At 37.8% G+C, this 22,543-nt stretch overlaps 1 long non-coding RNA gene across 1 annotated transcript in view; it reads left to right on the top strand.

The window, feature by feature from the left end:
• LOC102019045 overlaps positions 1-22,543 on the top strand; it is a 47,802-nt gene that overhangs the window by 1,555 nt on the left and 23,704 nt on the right. Inside the window, exon 2 of the long non-coding RNA XR_001236769.1 lies at positions 5,845-5,966. This is a non-coding gene — a long non-coding RNA (uncharacterized LOC102019045). The remainder of the gene's footprint in view (positions 1-5,844; positions 5,967-22,543) is intronic.

Here is a 22,543-nt window from a genome sequence, read left to right as displayed (position 1 = left end):
ACAAAAACAAAGGCTAAAACAAAACAACATAAAACAATAAAAGTGATACAGAATTTCAAAACAACATGATAGGAAATAAAAAATGATTCTTATCCTACACATTACTATCCTAAAGGTAGTTACTCAGACAACCAGACACACGTATGCAGGATTGATCAAACAATTACACACTTACTGTTCCTTTCAATAAACCAATAGAAACTAGTAGTACAGTTATCTTAGCTATCTTGTGTATATAAATGTACCTATTTTCCCCTTCCTTCTTTTTCTTTTTTACTACTTTTCCCTCATCCCAGTTGTTCTTTCCCATTTGAGCAGTTTCTTTCCCATTCATAATATCTATTGGACTTTTCAGATTTTATTTACTCTTTCAGGTTCTTATACTAGAGAGGCAATATGTTGTTCACACATGTGAGTCTGATTTACTTCATTTATTATTATGGTCTCAAGTTGCACCCATTTACCTATGAAAACCTCTAGTTTATCTTCCTTTACAGCTGAGTAATGCTCCATTGGATAAAAATACCATATCTTTTTTATTGTTCCACAGTTGGTGGACATTTGAGTTGTTTCCAAGATTTAGCTATGACAAACTGAGCTTCTATAAACCTGTGTGTGCATATATCACTGTGGTACGATGTTTTCAGTTCTTCTGGGAAAATACCCAAAAGGGAAATAGCTGGGTTGAATGGGACCTTTAGTCCTCCTTTATTGAGGAATCTCCAGACTGATTTCCACAGTGGCTGCAACAGTCTATACTCTCACCAACAGTGGACAAGGGTTCCTTTTTCCCCACAGCCCCTCCAGCATTTGGTATGGGTGGAATTCTTGATGGTAACCATACTTTCTGGAGTGAGATGGAATTTCAGTGTTGTTTTAATTTGCATTTCTTGAATGACTAATGATGGTGAACATTTTTTCATGTATTTATTTGCCCTTTGTAGTTCTTTATCAGAGAAGTGTGTATTCATCTCAGATGCCCATTTTTATATTGGGTCTTTAAATTTGGGGGGCCTGATTTTTTAAAATTCTTTATATGTTCTACACAGGAGTCTTTTGTCTGAGGGACACTTGGCTAAAATTTTTTTCTCTATTGGGGGGTTTTCTTTTTATTCAGTTTGTGATTTCTTTTTACGTGTAAAAACTTTTCAACAATATGAGATCTCATTTGTTGATTCTTTGAAATATTTCCCAAGTAGTTTGGGTTTTGTTCATGAATTCTCTGCCTACCCCTATATCTTCAAGCTTTCCACCTACTTTCTCTTCCAGTAGATGTAGTGTTTCTGTTTTAATATTTAGATCTTTAAACCATTTTGACTTTATTTTGGTGCATGGTGATAGGCATGAGTCTAGGTTTAGTCCTTGGTATGTGGAAAGCCAGTTTTTCCAGCACTATATGTTGAAGACGCTATCTTTCTTCCAGAGAATATGTTTAGCTCCTTTATCAAAGATAAGGTGGCTAAGTGTGTTTGTAGTTGTGCTGCATCTTTTAGTCTGCTCCATTGATGTTCAAGTCTGGTTTTTTGCCCATACTATACGATTTTTATAACAGTAGCTTTGTTTATAATTTCAAATCAGGAATTGTGATGCCTCCTGCCTTGCCTTTGTTGCCCAGAATTGCTTTTGCTATCCTGGGTCTTTTCTGATTCCAAATGAGTTTTAGGAATGTTTTCTTTAGATCTGTGAGGTATACCAATGGTATTTTCATCAGGATTGCATTGAATCTATATAACATTTTTGGGAGTATGGCCATTTTCATGATGTTGGTTCTTCCAATTCATGAGCAAGGAATATCTTTCCATTTTTTGAAATCCTTTTTGATCTCTTTTTAAAGAGTACTATAGTTTTCACTGTATAGATCTTTTATTTTTTTGTTAGATTGATTCCTAAGTATTTTAACTTTTTAGATGCTATTGTGAAAGGTATGTTTTCCATAATTCCTCTCTCAGTACATTTATTGTTTGTATATAGGAATCCTATGGATTTTTGAGTGTTGACTTTGTATCTAGCCTTTCCTATTGAATTTGTTGATTAATTCTAGGACTCTTTTGGTGGATTTTTGGGTTCTTCTATGTAGAGTGTCATGTCATCTGCAAATAATGATCATTTCACTTCTTCCTTTCCTATCTTTATTTCTTTTATTTCTCTCTCTTGTCTAATTGCTCTGGCTAATGTTTCCAAAACTATGTTGAATAAGACTGGTGACAGTGGACATCCTTGTCTTGTTCTTGATTATAAAGTGAAAGCTTTCAGTTTTTGTCCATTTAATATAATGTTAACTGTTGGCTTGTCATAGATGGCTTTTGCCAGATTGAGGTAAAGTCCATATATTCCTATTTTCTGTAGGGTTTTTATCATGAATCAGTGTTGGACTTTATCAAAAGCTTTTTCTGCATCTATTGAGATGTTCACTTGATTCTTATCTTTGGCTCTGTTGATATGGGCTATTACATTTATTGATTTGTGTATATTGAACCATCCCTGCATTTCTGAGATGAGCCCCTCTTGGTCATGGTGTATTATCTTCTTGATGATTTGCTGCATTCTATTAGCTAATGTTTTATTGAGAATATTTACTTCTATGTTCATTAGGAAGATTGGCTCTTTCTTGGTTGGGTCTTTCTCTGGTTTTGGTATCGGGATAATATTTGCCTCCAGGAATGAGTTAGGGAGAATTGCTTCCCTTTCTATTTCTTTAAATAGTTTGAGAAGAATTTGCATTAGATCTTCTACAAATTTCTTGTGGAATTCAGCTGTGAATCCATCAGGACTTGGGATTTTCTTTGTTGGTAAGTTTTTAATTACATTTTCAATTTCAAGTGTGATATTGGGTTTTGCAAGAATTTTATATCTTCTTGATTCAGTTTTGGCAATTCGTATGTATCTAAGAATCTATCTATTTTTTCTGTGTTTTCCATCCTATGAAAGTAAAGATTTTTGAAGTAGGTATTGATGATGTTCTGAATTTCTACAGGATCTGTAGTGATTTCATGCTTTTCATTCCTTATTGCATGGATTTGAATTTTTTCTTTCCTTTTTTGATAAGGTTGTGTAGAGGTTTATCAATTTTAATTATTTATTCAAAGAACCAACTCCTTAATTTGTTAATTTTTGCATTGTTTTCTTAGTCTCAATTGCATTTATTCTGCTCTGATCTTTATAATTTACTCCCTTCTTTGGGCTTTGGGTGTGACTTGCTCTTGTTTTTGTAGAAGTTTGAGGTGCAGCATAAGGTTGTTTATTTGTTTTCATTCTTTTTTCCTGACTCAGATACTACCCTTTCTCTTGTGCTCCAACTACTTATGATAAGAGATATATGTTAAATGAACATAAGATTGTCAGACTATAAACTTATACATATGTTGTATGTGTTACTCTGTTCTATACTAATATGGGCATTTAAGTATGTTACAAAAATACTAAAATATTATATATAGCTATTGATCTCAAGTTTTCTTATAAACTGTATAACTGTTGTACCAAATCAATCATAAGCATAAGAAATAACAGCCCTCTGGTTATACATTATATTTCAGTGTACTTGATATGCACATAAAATTATAATAGTTAAACTCATTGCTCCCACTACACTACTGTTTCTCAGGTACAAAGGACAAAAAGGGCTGTAATATGTAACAACATTATTTATTGACCTTGCCTAAAACCGTAAAAATGTACAATAGACCTGCTTATATTAACAGATCCATTCAATAATTTTTTCAGCTTTGGAAAATTAAGCATATAACTGGAATTCTCTATAACCCTCAGGGACAAGGAAGTATAACCTTAACCTTAAAACAACAAGCAATAAAACAAAATGGAGGATCCAGACACTCCAGATGTTGCCCCAGGTGCAACTACATTTAACAAGTTATATTTAAAATTTCTGCACTGCTGTCATGCGGATAACCTGGGACAGGAGGTTGGCTTGTTTTTGCATAGATGATGAAGAGCCGCCGTGGCTGCCATCCCAGCGTGTGCCACCATGGAGCACACCCAGGGATGAGTCTGATGGCCACCAACACCCTTCATCTGACACCAGCAGAAAGACTGGGAGACATCGGTACTCTGCCTTGAGCAACAGAGAACAATACCCTCCTCCACATAGTCCACTAGAGAGCTGTAGAGATGACGGATGAAGCGTACTGCTTGACTTTCCCTCAGGGTTTGTGAAGCACACTGCTTCCCTTTCTCCTACCCCTGAAAGCCTCCTGGATGCTATACTTGCCATCATGGCTGCTGAAGTATGTATTCCCTCTGCTCAGGCAAGGAAATATTGGGTCTATGTGCCTAATCCTCCTTTTCTGAGGCTAGTTACCTGGATGATTCAGCGCCCCCAGAGGTTTTTCACTCGCTAGATAGACCACTTCCAAAAATGACAGTTTTGCCAGAACCTCAAATTATTACCTTTACAGAGAGCCAAACTTTAATAAACCTTACCTCGCATTTTGTTCACCTAATCTTGTATCTGTGCTAGATAACATTTCTGATCTTTGTTCTACAGTAAGATCTCAGTCTTGGGTGGCCTATATAAAAGATCAAATAGTAGTTGTTACTCTGGACTCAATACCCTTTTATGGAGATTATACTTATGAATTTAAAACCGACTTGCCTAATAATCCAATGTATTACTTCCTCATTTTTATGAAGGAGATATGGCCCAGTGGGAAACTTGTAGAAAGACAAATGAGTGTAATAAGATAAGTTTGGATTTTCCTTTGTAGTTTGGGCCCCATATGGAATGTTCGTGGGAGAAGATAGAAGTTGGGAATGACTGCCATTCAGTGGGTCTCCAAATCATACAGTCCAGTCCCTTCCACTGAGAAGTATCACCCAGCTGAGGTGGGGGTTAAATCTCCCTATACCCCATTTGATCATAAATAACAATCCTGGCCCTGTTCAATATTCTCTTTGAAAATTAGCATTACCCTCTGAACAAGGTTATATTCAGGTGAGAAAAAGGGAAGCCACCAATGGTGGAAAAGTTAAATTGACCCTAACTAGATTTAAACTTTAAAGTACTGATACTTATGTATACAATTCTCATGTACTCCTTTATAGGGATGTAATTTGGAATAAGATTTCCTTTTCATGTTTCATTGCTATCTTACCCTTTGCATCCATTCTGGTTAATTGTCAGGTTCTCATTCAGTTATCATTATGGGATGCATGCCTGGAGTGTGGTTTCCAGTCAATTTAACAAAACTCTGGCATCGTTCTCCCATCTCTTTGCTGGCCCAGGTGCTGATTAATGCTTTACCTGATGGGTTAAGCGCACGTTTGGGTTGCTTATTGCCCTTAGAGTGTTTATAGTTTTGTTAATTTCTAGTACCATGATTGGACCAATGACTCTTGCACATCCTTTGCAGACTACACGTTTCACTAACAACTGGACCAAGACTTCCAGTAGCACCTAAAAATCCAATGATATATAAATACTAATTTTCAGACACAGATAAGTGTGCTGGAAACCGCTGTTCTGTGGCTAGAGAACCAAGTACAGAGTTTAAAACTGCAGCAAAAGCTCAAGGGTCACTACATTATCAAATGTTTCTGTGTCACTTTTTTGCCATATAATAAGTCCTCCCATCTGTGGGAGCACATTAAGAAGCATGTTAAAGGCACAATCCGTCAAAAAATGACTTTGGTATAAAGATGCACTCTAGAGAGAAGTGCCTTCCTTGTTGCAACAAACTCAAGATTTCAATGATCAAATTCAAGATTGGGATAAATTCACGGATGTGCTTGATCAACTCAACTCACTTACATGCTTCAAGTCTCATTTCTGGTTTTATGTTGTTATTCTAGGACTCACTGCTGTCTTCTTTCTGCTTATATTCTTAGTATGCCAGAGAGGACTTGCAACCAACTGACATCTAGATGCCATGCAACCTGGACTTACCCTGGTGCAGCTGCTTCCACTTCAAAAGAGAAAAGGGAGAACTGCTAAGGGCCAAGTTGATATGGTACAGAGCAGATAATAATTAATATTAATAAACTGGCACAGAAATAAATTGAGAGTCTGTCCTAGGCCTACGTGACTTGTGGTGAGATCTCTGGCTAGCTTAAAGACAGAATAATCTTTAAACAAGTGGCCAGGGCTGAGGCTAACAGCCTGTGAAGTTCTGACACCTCAAAGCAAGATAACCGGGCATCTGAGGACTTTGACTCACGCAAATTCGATCTAGCTCAGTAGTCACAGTTAGCAGAGAATCAGGTTACTAGTTAACCATGATCTGGTACTGTGTGCAAAAATGCATTGCTCCTCAGTTCTTCAACCTTGACTGACCACATCAGCAGCTCACCGCCACTACTTCTTGCAGCCCAGCAGCAACCCCCACATCATGCTGTGCACCTAATAAAGGCCAAGGACACTGGTGCCTCATATCCGAGCCTGTCACTGGGCTTTGACCATGCTGGTGTCCTTGTAACTAAAATATATTTTGTTTGTGTTTTATTCTGTCATCATACCTCTGAGAAGGAGATCAATGGCCCTAGGCCAGGGTCTGGATAGTAGTCCAGGCTACCCTTGAGCTCACTACATAGCATAGGTTGACCTCGAATTCACAGGATCCTCCTGCCTCAGCCTCCCAGTGTTGGGATAGTGGCATGTACCACTACACCTGACTTCACCATCAATCTTATCATCATAGTGGAGTGTTGACAGCACCAAAGCTACTTTGCATTTCTTCACCATATAAAAGGCTAATGTTATGTCTTTCTAAAAGGCCAATGTTATGTCTTTCTGAAATCCACAGATTGTACTATACATTTCTATTGTGTACTTGCAATATTTTGGGGAGAATCTCTGCTTTGTTTTATGTTACTTTTGAAATAGGTGCAACAAGTCTTTTGGCAAGTTCATATGGTTTATTACTACAGGAATAAAGACCTAATGGCTGAGTTCCAAGACAAATCTGTAAATTCAAGGTGTAAAATGTCTTGGCATCTACGTGGATGTGTGTGTGTGTGTGTGTGTGTGTGTGTGTGTGTGTATCATATTTGGAAGGTTTATGGCATATATTACCAAAAGTTTCAACAGCCATGAAATGATGTAAGTGGTCCATCAATTGTCATATATCTGGACAATGTATAAATTGCTTGACAGTTCAAACCAAAGCTTTCGAAAAAATGAGTGAATGGCAGCCAAACTGTGAATTTTTTTTTCTTCCTTGGTGGGTCTTTTTGTCATAAAAAACATAGGCAATTTAGAAGGAAACCAAATCTCTTGAGTATTATTTTTGTTCTACAAATCTCAGTGTCAGGGGCTGGGGAGGTAGTTCAGTAGCATAGTGCCTGCCTGGCAAATGTGAGGACCTGAGTTCAATTCCCAGAACCAAAAACAAACAAACAAACAAACAATAAATAAATAAAATAAAAATCTCAATGTCACATCTGTCAGTTATCCACACATCCTTTAGATTCTGCTGATTAGAATGATAAAGTCTTGCTGTGATGACTTTTAGTTTAGACAGTGAGGTGTCATGGTAAATATATGTTTGAGTATTACTATTGATGCATGTAGAATGTTTTACTTGTATTTCATTATTAGTGTATTTCAAAACATCTTGTAGCATATTTTCCCTTATGAACAATTTCCAACATTGAATGGCAGTGTTAGCATTCTATCCAATAGATTTTACCCCTGGCGAGAACCTAATAACACTTTCTGACCATCTAGCTTTAATGTTGGATTGCTCAGGTATACATGACCATTTTGCCCATTTTGACTAGTCAGATATTTATTTTCATTACTGTTTTCTTCCTCATCTGAATCAAGGTTTTTATTCTGTACTTCTCTATCTGTCATATCTTGTTCCATCTTATTGCCACAACGTCTTTGGCTTACATGATCCAAGCGTATCATTGGTAGCTGAATCACCTGATGATTCATTTTCAACCTTCTCCCAAAGTTGTAAAAGCAGAATTTCATGCAACACTGTACAGAATTGGGCTAATTCTACAAGAAAAACCAAAACCCAACATTTAATAAGACAAATTATAAATACACAAATATGTAACATGGCACATAACATGGGTAAAACTCACCTGTTGCTACTTTGACATGTGTGAATACTCCTTGCTGTTTGCCTACCAACTGGCTGAATACAAAGACTGCTGCCTGCATTCCTGCAGCACAACTACTGAGACACACAGTCAGATACCACCATGCTAAAACACATATTTTCATTAAGAAAATATGGTAGGGGCATCTTTTACCCACACATGATGCCACTAGGGACTTTTTGTGTCTATGTTCATTACAGAAACTGTGTTCTCTTTCTTGCTTTCTTGCTTCCTTCCTTCCTTTCTCTGTTTTTGAGATCAAGATAACGTTAGCTTCTGAGAAAAATTTTGCAAATAATTCTTCCCTCTCAATTTCATTAAAAAGTTTTTGGACTATTGGAAGGTTTTAGACCTTCCATAAAGTTCTTGTAGATCTGAGCTGTGAATCCGTCCAGTCCTGAAGTTTTCTTAATTGGTAGGGTTTTTTATTACTACTTCTATTGCTGGTTATTGGATTGCTTAAAATGTTTAAGGCTTCTTGGCCCATATAGTTTTGACAATTCATATGTATCTAGCAATCTTCGCATTTCTTCTGAGTTCTACAATTTTTGGCATATATGTTTGTGAAATACTTGCTAATAATTTTCTGGATTTTGGCAATGTCCGTTGATTTCACCTTTTGCCTTTCTAATTTCATTAACATTTCTTTTCTTTCCTTTTTTGGTAAGATTGGCTAAGGGTTTGTCTGTTTTGTTCATTCTTTCAAAGAGCCAGGTTTTTGATTCATTGGTTCTCTGTGTTATTTTCTTTAGTTTTCATTTCATTAATTTCTGCTCCAATCCTTATAACTTCCTTCCTTGTAAAAGCTATGGGTTTGGATTGTCTCATTTTTCTAAGACTGTGAAATGCATCATTAGGTTATGTATTTGGACCCAATGTGTTTTTCTGACGTGAGCATTTACCACTGTAAAATTCCCTCATAGGACTGCTTTCATTGCGTCTCATAAATTCTGGTATGTTGCACTGTCATTACCATTTAACTCTAGAAATTGTATTACTTCTTCCTTAATTTTCTTTGTGATCCATTGGTTCACAGGTGCACATTTAATTTACATATGTTTGCGTAGTTTCCATGGTTTCTTTTGCTATTGTTTCTAGTTTCACTGCATTGCTTTCTAATAATGTGCATAGTAAAATTTTAAGTCTTTTGTATTTATTTAGGCATGCGTTTCTAGCTAGGATGTGTTCTATTTTGGAAAAAGTACCACGTGCAGCCAAAAGTAATGTATATTCTATTGTTGAGTGGAATAATCTGTATATATCTGTTTGAAGGTTAGTTCAACTCTGATATTTTTGTTGATGTTTTTGTTTTGTTTATCTGTATTTTGTGATAGTAGGATATTGAAAACCCCCACGATAATTGTATTGATGTTTATCTGATATTTTATGTTCATTAGAGTTTTTTTATGAAGTTCAGTACACTGTGGTTTGATGCATACATATTTATAATTGTTATCTCTTCTTATTAACCAATATGTAATGTCCTTCTGTGCATCTTTTGATCAACTTTGGTTTGAAGTTCACTATGTATGAAAATAGGATGTCTACTCCTGCTTGTTTTCTAGCTCCCATTGCATAAAATATTGTTTTCCATACTCTGATTTTTATTGTTTAAATTTCTCTTTGTGTTAAACGTATTTCTTGTATATAACATAGCACTGAATTTTCTTTCATTACCCATTATGCTGATCTATGTCTTTTGATTTGTGAGTTGAGTGCATTTACAGTGATAGTTATAATTGATAGATATTGACTTACTCTTCTCATTGATTGATTTCCTGTTGCTGATTTTCTTCCTTTACTTCTTCTTAATTGCTAGTCCTACCTGATATATTCATTTTATTGGCTTTTTTGGCATTGTTAGCTTTAGTGTGGCTTTCTAGGATATCCTTGTGAATTTTTTTGAGTGTTGATTTTGTGGTCATGAATTTCTTTAGGTTTTCTTTTTCATGGACGTATCATTTCTCAATGAATACTGAATGATAATTTTGCAGGATGTAATAGTCTGATTTGGAAGTTGTTTTCTTAAAAAGCTTATAACACTATATTCTATGTTCACCTTGCCTTTAAAGTTTGTATTGAGAAATCTATTATAATTTGATGGGTTTTCCTTTATAGGTGACTCGTTTTTCTCTACTATTGCTGAATATATGCTTATTGAATTAAGTCACCCACAGACGCTGGATGCAGAGAAAAGCAAGTTTATTAGCCAGCAGTGGGCACCCAGTACCTGGCCACGCACTGACCCTGAAGGGCAGAGGGGAGAATATTTATACAATTCTAGTTCTGGGTCTAGTTCTGGGTCTAGGGGGTGATTTGTTTTTTTATTGGGTACAGATATAGAAATTCTCCTACAAAGCATGACTTAGCTTGTGCCAAAGGAACAAAGGTGTTTAGCTCTTTTCATTAGGGGTGGGGTACAAGGTGTACAAAGCATTGGGTGGTATCAGGTTAGGCAACTATGACAATATTTACAAGAAACAAATTTAAGGAAACAGAAACTTAAGCTTTAAAATGGCACTAGAGTACAAAATGGCATACATTTGGTTCCCTTTCCCATGTCGTTCCCCGTCAAGGACACTCTCCTCTTATCAAGCTGGTGAGGTGTCCTTAAATTTATCTACAGAGGTTGATACCCAGGATTCTTGTCCACACCAGAAGTTGTACCTGGACCAGTCTAGTTCGAATCCTTCCTATCATCCTTTTAACTAGGCAAGGCCCAATCACAAGTAAGACTATACAGATCACCAATGGCCCAGCAGACTTGTCAGTAAAGAAGTTAGCCAGGGGTTCCATTTGTACATCTGGGTATACCACCCTTGGGAATTTTGGCAGTCTTTTGCTCTCTTGTCAAGGCGCTCACAGATCCTGGCCAAAGTCTCTTTGAGGATTTCTGACTTACCAACATAAAAACAGCATTTTCTCCTAGGGTGGCACAGAGTCCTCCCTGTTCTATGAAAAGGAGGTTGAGTCCTCACCTATTATGGAGCACTGCCTCTGCCAGTGAGTTAACATAATCATGTACCTATTAGACTGTATTCTGATCCCCAAATAGATCTTTTTCTATTGCTTGGGCCTCTATTGCTTAGGGCCCGGTTTTAGTTCGAACAAGTGTTCCCACTTGCAGGGCCATGGAAACAGCTAAGTCTTTAAGTAGTACAGAAAGCAAGATAGAGGCTGTGTATCCCTTCCTCCCCAGCCAGGGTGGTTACCATGGGAAGCAGAATGACCCAATCAGTTCAATGGGTGTCAACCTTTCCAGCCAAACAGTCTTATTTAGAATCACTCCCCCCAGTATCTGAGTCACTGTGAACTTACAAACCAGTTCTGTGGTGCCTGATCTGACCATAAGCCCAAGGAGGAGCAGAAAGAGTGTGACACAGGCAGTCAGCTTGATGTTAGTGTTATCTCTCTCACATGCAATCATTGTTATCAGTGGGGAGGAGGCACTGTCTCAAATCTCAGCAGGGTTGACTTACTGAGTGGCGTTGGTCTGGTTCTGGCACATTGCTTGACATGAAAGGGAGGGATCTGTGGAGGAAGCCTTGGAACTTTAAGAGTAATGGGGGTGGTTAGTATGCATAGGGTGCCCCTGGGCTGGAGAGGTTCATCCTTTCAGCTCTTGAGCAAGACTTGGTCTCCAGGTTGCAAAGGATGTAAGAGTGTATGTAAAGGTAGCTCTTCAAGGACCTAATGAAGTGCTTTAATCTGGTGATGAAGGTCAATTGGCCCAGCTTCTTGGAGTCCTTAAATCACAGGTACCAATGGGGATGGCAGTCTGAACATGATCTTGAAGGATATGAGGCCATCTCAGTATGGTGTACATCATGACAGGAGGAGGGCCATAGGCAGTATAGCAGTCCAAGTCTTATCCATTTCTTTGCAGAGCTTAGCCAAGGTAGAATTAAGGGTGTGGTTCTGTCTCTCTACTAGCCCAGAGCTCTGGGGTTGGTATGCTATGTGGAGTCTTTATTTTACTGTTAGAGCTGAGACCAGCTCCTGGACTACTTTACCCATGAAGGCCAGCCCAATATCTGACCTCACAGTCATGAGGAGTCCATATCAGGGGACAATTAACTCCAGAAAAGCCTTGGTTACATCCCTCAAAGTTTCAGTCCTAATTGGGATGGTCTCCACCCAATCTGAGTAGGTACAAATCAGGACTAGCAGGTACTTCTGATTTCCAGTTGTCAGCTCAATCTCAGTGAAATGAACCTCAGCATCCTCAAAAGGAGTGGTCCTGTACCCTTGATGCCAGGCTGGCAATAAGGTTGTTGTGTGGGGTTGTTGCAAGCACAGATTTTACACCTCTCAGTCACAGAAGAACATAGTGTCTAAAATCTAGGAATATAAAATTACCAGTGAAGCAATTCTGCCATAGTCATTTTTCCCAAACAAATGCAGGTATGTAGGTACTGTATCACAAAATGTTCCAAAGACTCGGGAAGGAACACAGTCTGTCCTGGCAGCACTTGTCACCCATTTTTATCAGTGGCTCCCTCCAATTTAGCCCACTTTAACTCAGTCTCCAAATAGGAAGATCTTTTCAGATAGAGTACCATGCATGAGTACTTTCTCTGGGACCGGGGGCTCCAGATTGACCACCTGTTTTGCTGGTAGGTCCACAGCATGATTGCCTTGAGCCTCTAAAGAGTCCCCCTTTGGTGACTGTGGCAGTGTATAACGGCCCCCTTTTTTGGCATTCAAACTGCTTGTAGCAACCCTAATATTTTTTGTGAATTTTTGATATCTTTACTCCTTGCTGTCAAGAGCCCTCTTTTTTATAAATAGTCTTGTGAACATGGAGAGTGGCAAAAGCACACCAAGAGTCAGTATAGGCATTGACCCAATTGTCCTTTTTCAATTCCAAGGCCTAGGTGAGGGCTATCAGCTTGGCTTTTGGGGCTGACATCCCAAGGGGAAGTGTTTTTGATTGAACAGTTTGATCTATCATGACAACAGTTGCTCCTGCCCTCTGGACCCCATGTATTACCATACTGCTGTCATCTGAAAACAGGATTAAATCAGCATCCTGGAGGAGCGAATCTTGGAGGTCCAGTCATGCAGAGTAGACCATCTTGATCAATTCAATGCAGTCATGTTCAGGTGGTTCTGTGGATGTGGGCAGCAGTGAGGTTGGGCTGAGAGTCTGGATGGTTGTTACAGTTAACCTGGGATCCTCAAGAAGGGCCCCCTGGGGCCAATTGAGTTCTTGATAGCCATTTGCGACTGGAACCCCTGAGAAGGGTTTTAACTACATGATGAGTATATACCTTCAAAGTCTGTCCCGAGATCAGTTTGTCAGCCTCTTTTACCAGAGCGGCAGTGGCAGCCATAACCCATAGGCAGGGAGGCCAGCCTGTAGCCACTGGATCTAGCTTCTTGGACAGGTATGTCACAAGATGATGTCAAGCTCCCAGATTCTGGGTCAGGACACCCTGAGCTATGTCCTTCTTCTCATGTCTGGGCAGGCCAAAGCTGGGGTGCCTGACAGCTCCCTTTTGAGGATGCCAAAGGCTTGTTGGCAATCATGGCTCCAATTCAATGGGGGACCATTTCCACCCTTTAGCACTTCATATTGAGGCTTAGCAATGGCTGCAAAATTAGAAATCCAAAGGTGGCAGTAACCTACAGTTCCCAGAAACTCCCTAAGGAGTTTTTGCTGTTTTGCGCTTGGCTCCTTAAGGTCTCAGATATCCTGGGTTGGGCTGTGGACTGCATTTGAGTCCCATCTTTAAGTATAAACCCAAGGAATCTGACTGACTGTACACAAGTTTGAGCCTCTTTTTCTGGATACCCTTTCTCCTGAAGCAGGCCCAATAGGTTTTCTTTGTTCCCAAACGGCATACCTCTTTGATCTCAGCACCCAGGAGTAGGTCATCAACATGTTGGAGCAGGGAAACATTAGGATTTTCTTGACTAAAAGGCACTAAATCCTTGGACAAGGCTTCAAAACTCAACTTACTTACTAACAAATATTTTTACTTTAGTAGATAAATCATACTTCTTGAACCTTTGATCATTCTAATTGTTTGGGTCAACTTAACTTTTACACAGTGACATCTGCCTGAAGAAAATTGGTTAAAACTTTTGTGTCCTGCAAACAAGTTGCTTTGTAATTGAAGATTATAAAAAAAATTTAGACAGAAAAATGTAAATATTCAAAATTCAAAGATTCTGGAATAAACATGGTCTGGTTTCTCTCACACTAGTTCTTTAGTTTTCTCAGCTATGAAAAATACTATTAACTCCTTTTTTACCTCTGAAGACTGATGCCAGTTACTAAACACTGAGGGGAGGGACTACCAAATGATTTCTATGTTGTAGAAAAATGCTTAAATAATTTCAAAGAAAAAATGTTTTTGATACAGTATACTTTGCAATATAGATTTCAATATAGGCAATTATCTCTGACTTCTGCCAAATTCTTAGGAGCAATAAATACATATGGCCACCCAGATACACTCTTTTTTCAGTTACACATGTAAGACCAGTGGTTACTTGCACAAGACTGTGGAACCAAGATAATTTTGGTGCTAAGTATATCACAGACTCAGTTTGCAGTTTTTCAAGGCCAAATTTCTCTCCAGAAGGTGGGCTCAAGATCATCTCTCCAGCATTTGTAACTCTGAAATGAAGTGAAAATGTTTCTACATTTGATTGTAAAACTTTTGAACAGTTTTTTTGTATCATTTCTCATATAAATGATAAATAGCTTATGGCTATCAAAACCAAAAAAAGTCAGAGCTTGAGCATCTTTTCAAAACAAAATATTCACTCCAGCTTTATTTCCTTGTTGGTAAGGCCAAGCAATCTCTCCTTCTGTTACTTTCTTCTTTTTCAGGAAATAAAGAACTTCCCTACTTGGGTGGTAGAGGGTGGGCTTGGGATTTCCAGTTATATAGGCCACTAGTGTTAAAAGGGACATAAACCATTCAGTAATCAGGGCAGAATTATTATAAGAAAACCTTTATATAATTCTCCAGGAAAATTAAAGATTAAAGACTTTTTGTCCCTCACTTTTCACTCTATAATTTATGTTCACTTTAAACCCAAATTATGTCACATGATTTTTCAATTGTTTAAATACCTGCAGTAAATCTCTGCTACAGCAAACCAGATTTGCAAAGCAGGTTAGCCAAGAATCACATCACACCATAGCCCTTAAAGGTGAGAAGTAATTTGCTGCTTTAATGAACATAAAAATGCCAGATATTTGTACTGTCCTGTGAGGTTTCTACAAACAGGAATATGTGGCTGTAACATGGTTTTATTCTTACTTGATGATACTAGTTAATCTACTAGAATGCTCCTCGTTAGTAAGGCTAGGCAATCTCACTATCTCAATTACTTCCTTCTTCTTCAGGAAATACAGATCTTTTCTACTTGGGTGATAGAGGGTGGGTTTGGGATTTCCAATTATATAGGCTAGTAGTGTTAAAAAAGGGACACAAATCATTACAGATCTCTTCTGTCTACCTTCCCCAGCTGCTGGCACCTGGCACAAGGGCACAAGACCTGCAGACATTGAATCCCTGGAGGTGAAGTCTCACCTTGCCTCTGGTGACAGCTGCCACCAAGGTCAGAAAGTTGCCAGATAGGGCAGTGGGGGAACAGCAGGTGGTGAGGGCATGGGAAGGGAATTATTCTTCTCCGAGATTGAGGGCAAGATTCTTGCTCATGGCTTTTCAGAGTGGTCTTTCCCTTTAAAAGAAGGAAGTGCTCAGGGGACTCACATGCACACATCTGGACCCAAGGGAGAAGAGCTCAGACTACATGAAATCAAGGAGCAATAGGGAAATGGGTCAAGGTGGCTGGGCTTGTCTGTAAACACAGTTTAGATTTGCACAGTTGCCAGAGGGTCTAGAGTCCCTTCAGCTAGCCTGGTACCAAAGGATGGCCATTCCAGTTCACACAATGTCCTCAGGCTCTCTGGTTCTATTTTTATCCCATCAAAGTTCTTGATCATATAGTCCAGCATGGTGGGCTTAGAAGTAGTGACAGTAATGGAAGTTTCAGGTCAAATCTCTGTACCTCAATCAGTCCCAAACCCACTTGGCAGGATGTCCAACGAAAGAGCCTGCAACACTGTCTGTGTTGATGGTGACGAGAAATCAAGGGGTCCAGTGGCCACAGTCTCAGAGCAGAGGCAACAGATACCTGAAATCACAGGCACAGGGAGGATGACCACAAAAACAACCACACAAAATTCACAGAACAAACATGAAAAACAGGTATTTCTAGTCCCAGGAAAACAAACCCAACTGTTTTTTTTTTTCTTTAAACCAATGGGCCATCAGAATCCCTGATGGGGCTCCCACCACCTCCCAAACCCTGACTCCAATTGGTCAGGACAAACATAACAAATGGGCTGTTGGAATCCCTGATGGGATTCCCACAGCCTCACAAACTCTAACCCAGATGGGTGAGGACTGTTGACCACTGCATCCAGAGGTCAAGGCTCATAAATTTTAATTTCCAAAGTCTGAGTGAAGAAAATCCCTGGACAAGCCAAAAGTGAAATCGGATCTTACCACGGGCAGTTGGGCAACCTTGATTGTCTCACTCCATGGCATTTGATCCCTCTCCCTAGCCTATAATCCGGACAGCCAGCTGAACTCAGCTAAGGTGCCAGTGGCCTCCCTGGTCACAGATTTGGGGCCTGGGTCAGAGCCTTCCTGGAGGGGTTGTCTGTGGGATCTCACCGGAGCCTCCAAATGTTGTGGCAGACATGCTTATTTAATTGAGTCACCTGTAGAGGCTGCATGCAAAGAAAAGTAAGTTTTCTAGCCAGAAGTAGTTACCCAGTACATGGTCAAGCACTGACCCTGAAGGGCAGAAGGGGAGAATATTTATGCAGTTCTAGTTCTGGGTCTAGTTCTGGGTCTAGTTCTGGGTCTAGTTCTGGGTCTAGGGGGTGATTTGGTTTTTTATTTGTTGCAGATATGGAAATTCTCCTACAAAGCATGGCTTAGCTTGTGCCACAGGAAAAAAGGTATTTAATACTTTCTATTAGGGGTAGGGTGCAGGGTGTACAAAGCATTTGATGGTATCAAGTTAGGCAACTATGACATTTACAAGAAACAAACTTAAGGAAACAGAAACTTAAGCTTTAAAATGGCACTAGAGTACAAAACTGCATAGATTTTGTTCCCTTTCCCATGTCACTACCAGCATTTAAGATTTTGTTCTTGTGTTGTATCTATGGTATTTAAATTATTATGGGGTGTGGAGTGGTCTTTTCTAATCATGGCTACATGGGTGTCTGTATGCTTTCCTTATTTATATTAATTTGTTTTTCCATGTCTGGAAATCTTTCTGCTCTTACTCCTGGAAACTGGGTTTTATGTCCTTTGTGCCCTTGTCTGAGTTTTCACTCATTCCCATTACTCATATATTAGTTCTCTTTGAGTCATCTAGGAACTATTGGATCCATTTTAAATGTCCTATTCTTGTTCTTAAGCTATCTCTCATAAACTGATCACTGATCTCAACCTTATCCTCACATTCTCCTCATATTTGTCACTTGTGCTAACCATATTTTCAATTGTGTTATTGATCATGTGAATTTATATTTGAAACTTCCTTTTTTTAATCAGAGTTTATTAGTACATTTTATATATAAGTACATTTTATACATAATCATTATACATAATGATCACATTCATCATAGAGAATTTATACCTGTACATGTTATAAGTGGATTCTTTTACTCCTATTCTCCTACCCTTCCTTGAACCCCTCTTCCCCTCCTCATTTACAAAATCTTTGTTTTCATTTTTTCTGTCTTCTCTCAATTTTTTTAGTTTTCCCTTGTTTCCTGTCTGCCTCTTCTGTTCCATGTTTCTCTCTCCATTTGAACATTTTCTTCCTATTTCACAATACCTAATATACATTTTGGTTCTTATTTACACTTTTGGTTCCTCACACCAGAGAAATAATGTGGTATTTACATATGTGTGTCCAATTTAGTTCACTTAAGAGTATGTCTCAAGTGTGCATCCATTTACCTAGGAATGTCTCAAGCTTTTACTTCTTTATGGCAGAAAAGTACTCCACTGTATAAAAAATACCCATCTTCTTTATCCATTCCTTGGTTGATGGGCACTTGGTTTGTTTCCAAGAATTTGCAGTTACAAATTGTGCCACTAACAGCATGGGAGTGCATATATTGCTGTGATATTATGCTTTTAATACTTTTGAGAAGATACTCAGAAGGGAAATAGCTGAGTCAAATGGGACCTCCAATCCTAGTTTTTTGAGGAATCTCCACATTGATTTCCACAGTGGTTGCACAAGTCTACACTCTCACCAATGGTGGAGAAGGGTTCCTTTTTTCCCCAAAGCCCACCCAGCATTTTTATTGGCTGATTTCCCAATAATAGCCCTTCTTTCTGGGGTGAGATGGAATATCAGCATTGTTTTAATTTATATCTCTCAAATGACCACTGATGTTGAACATTTTCCATATATTTATTTGCTGCTTGTATTTCTTACCTGAGAAGTGTGTATTCATCTCAGATGCCCATTTATGGATTGGGTCTTTAAATTTGGGAGGTCTGATTTTTTTTTTTGAGTTGTTTATATGTTCATGATAGTAATCCTTTGTCTGAGGAACAATTGGCAAAGATTTTTTCTAACACTATAGGTTGTCTTTTCATACTGTTTGTGGTTTCTCTTGGTGTGCAAAAGCTATTTAATAAGATGAGATCCTAGTAGTTTATTCATTGTGATAACTCCTGTGCAATTGGGTTTTGTTTATAAAGTATTTGCCTCCACTAATGCCTTCAAGAGTTTTACTTATTTTATCTTCCAGTAGATTTAGTGTTTCTGTTTTAATATTTGATATTTGATCCATTCAGACTTTAGTTTAGTACATGGTGAAAGACATGGGTCCAATTTTAATCTTGGGCATGTGCAAAGTCATTTTTCCAGTACCATTTATTAAAGAGGCTATCTTTCTTCCAGTGAATGTGTTCAACACCTTTGTCAAAGAAAAGGTGGCTAAGCATGTCTGGAGTTATTTTCACATCTTCTAATCTGTTCCATTGATTCTTGGGTCTGTTTTTTGCCAGTACCACACTGTTTCTATTACAGTAGCTTTGTGGTATAATTTCAAGTCAGAGATTGTGATGCTGCCTGCCTTGTCTTTATTGTCCAAAATTGCCTTTTCTATTCCAGTTCTCTTCTGATTCCAAATGAATTTTAAGTTTTTTTCTAATTCTATAAGGTATACTGTTGTGATTTTGATTAGTATTGCATAAATATGTGTAACAGTTTTGCAAGTATAACCATTTTCATTTTACTGATTCTACTGAAGAGTAAGGAATATCTTTCCATTTTCTGATATCCTCTTCAATCTCCTTTTTCAGAGTTATGTGGTTTTTAGTAGAGAGGTCTTTTATATCCTTCATGAGATTGATTCTGAGATATTTCATTTTTATGGATGCTACTGTGAAAGGTGTTGTTTCCGTAATTTCTCTCAGTGAGTTTGTTACTCATTTACAGGAAGGTTATTGAGTTTTGAGAGTTGACTTTGTATTCACATATGCTATGGAATTTGCTTATTAAATCTAGTCTTTTGGGGGAGTTTTTGGAATCTTCTGTGTAGAGTATCATGTCATCTGTGAATATTGATAATTTAACTTCTTCCTTTCCTATCCTTATTCCTTTTATTTATTTCTCTTGTCTAATTGCTCTGGCTAAGGTTTCCAGAACTGTACTGAACAAGAGTGGGGACAGTGGACATTCCTGTCCTATTCCTGATTTTAGAGTGAAAGCTTTAAGTTTCTGTCAATGTAGTATTATAGTAGATGTTGGTTTGCCATAGATGGCTTTTGTCAGATAGAGATTAAGACCATCTATTCCTGTTTCCTGTATGGATTTTATAATGAATGGACTTTGTCAAAAACTTTTACTGCATCTATTGACATGATAATATGAATTTATCCTTGGCATGTTACATTTATATGGCATGTTACATTTATTGATCTACATAGTAGTAAATTATGTCAATCAGGAGAACTACCTTATCTTTAGGTTGGTATTTATTGTAGGAGTGTGGAGCCTATAGCTGTAGTCTCCCTGTAGTTAATTGTAGTTGGAGCCAAACGTGCTCAGCTGTGATCTTATCTTGTCCTTTGAGGTGTCACAGCTTTTCAGGTACATACAGGCCTCAGGGTGACCAGGGACTCACAGAGATTTACTTAGTGTGAATCCCCTGCCCATCCCCAGACAAGGTGCCTAAGCTTCAGACCACTCACAAGTAAACACAGAAAGCCAATCGGTTAATATTAATTCTTGCTCAGAGCCACATTGTCGTGGTCCCCAACAAGAATGGCTTTTTTTAAAAACATGTCCAATAAATCTGTGGTGGAATCATGTATACAACTATGAACATATTCTCACTACATTTAGATTGTTTAACACATTGGGTGAGGCTCATGAACATAGGGATGAATCAAAGTAACAAGTTAAATTCTATTAATACAAGTTTATGAATAGGTAAAATGAAACAATGATATTAGATTGCATACAACATGGATAAAACTGTAAAGGAAATTATTACCAGCAATGTCAAGACAGTGGTTACCTCTAGAGGGATGGAGATAGGGGAGGAGTTTAGAAAGGGCATGCAGGGGTTTCTGGCCTGGTGGCCTTCTTTATTAATTAAATAGTGTTTTCTGGATAGTCATGCCATGCTTTTGCATTAAACAGTGGTCCACTTTTGGTACCTCTCTTTTGAGTTTGTATGTTATAGTTTATATTTTTAAAATCAAAAGAGAATAATTTCTAACAATATAATTGATTAACTAGGGTGAGACCAGGGTGAAAAACCAACTGTTCTAGAAGGAGAAATCACTTTAGGTCATTGAAACAGGACGTGAAGGAATTTGACAGGTTAGGTAAGACATAGGTTAACAAATAATTTTCTGGTGGAATGAGTAACCTTAAAGTTATACTCATGGCGCTGCTCAACCTCAGCCAGGTTTGCATACAACTCAGAAATCTTACATTAATACTGTCAAAAGTATCTGCTTTCTCAGATGTGATTGGACACGTTTTTAAATCAAGTGGACATGCATTTACTATTGCTATTTCTCTAACTCACTCTCAGAAGACAATCTACAGCAGATATTGTCAGCTAGTCCTTGTTCAGAGGGTCCTAACTCTTCTTGAATGACATGGAATCACACTGGGACTAGTCTCAGAGTTTTTATCTTGTGTTAAACGACACTTGGATGATTGTAAGGATGGGCTAGGGAATATAAGCATATAGTCAACTACCATTTGCAAAACTTTATAAATGATTTTTAACTGATTAACTGAAAAATATCCCTACCAAAATGTCTTTGTTGCTTTCCAGTAGGCAGCTGATACAGCCTAGATTGAAAGGAGCATGGTACAGAATTAATATTTTGATCTCATTCATACTGGAAGGAAAATGATTTCATCAACATTTATCAGAATGTTCCTCTTCCTAACACCCCCCCCATGTTTCCTTTTACATTTTACAAAAGAAATTTATGTATTTAATTCTGGAATCTTACCCTTCTACATTCGTGGATATAAGCCTGTGATGCATTAAATCAAGGGACATTTCTAAATATTGATAACAGAAAATAAATAAATAAATATTGATAACAGAGATGCTTTCTTCAACTAAACCCATCAGTATAATTTTTTCCTCTTTGAAATGTGCTTTGAGAAGATATACAGACTTAAAATATGGTATGATTTTGATGTTTTTGTTCATAGACAAAAGGAATGTTTAAAATGCACAATTTTCAATTTTACAGAGTGTTTTAACACATATGAACCAGTTTTAGTTAGATGAACAAGGTGCTCTAAATTGCAGAGGACACTGTAGCAAGACACCATTGTGAGGCAGAGGTCAACCCTCATCTGACGCCATTTCTGCAGGTGCCCTGCACTTCCACCCAGAAACAGGAGACATGAACTTCCACTGATTGAAAATGATCCAATCTCTGATATTTTGCTATAGGAGGACAAATGGACTATGAAATGTTTTAAACAGATTACTATAATTCTTTGGTAGGGTTTCTGATAACCTATTTTAAGCACATGTGTTTAGGTATTTTAAAATGTTTTTACTCAAGATATAGTATGTGTTAATAACTTTTTAAAAAGATTCACAGCAAAATTTATTTATAACTTATTACATATTAAAAGGAAATTTATGTCAAAAAAGTAAAAGCACATACTAGCTTTCAATTAGTTTTCTGTATAAAAGAAAATTGATGTATTATGGTTTCCATTTCTCTTTCCAGTGTCTTCTAAACTGCAAACGATCCTTTTAGTGTTTTTTCTTGTATTTTTTTTAATTTTAAAAATAAAAGAATGAAAACATATTAACAGACATCCATTGATAAAATAGCACAAGAACAATATAAGCAATACTGAATTACAAGCAAGGTGACAGGAAATTAACATTGGTTGCTATATTACATACTGA

The sequence above is a fragment of the Chinchilla lanigera genome, unplaced genomic scaffold (assembly GCF_000276665.1).
Source record: "Chinchilla lanigera isolate Chin_1 unplaced genomic scaffold, ChiLan1.0 scaffold00065, whole genome shotgun sequence".
Classification (NCBI taxonomy): domain Eukaryota; kingdom Metazoa; phylum Chordata; class Mammalia; order Rodentia; family Chinchillidae; genus Chinchilla; species Chinchilla lanigera.
Note: the sequence above shows the minus strand (reverse complement) of the source record. Positions and strands in the feature narration are given on the sequence as shown.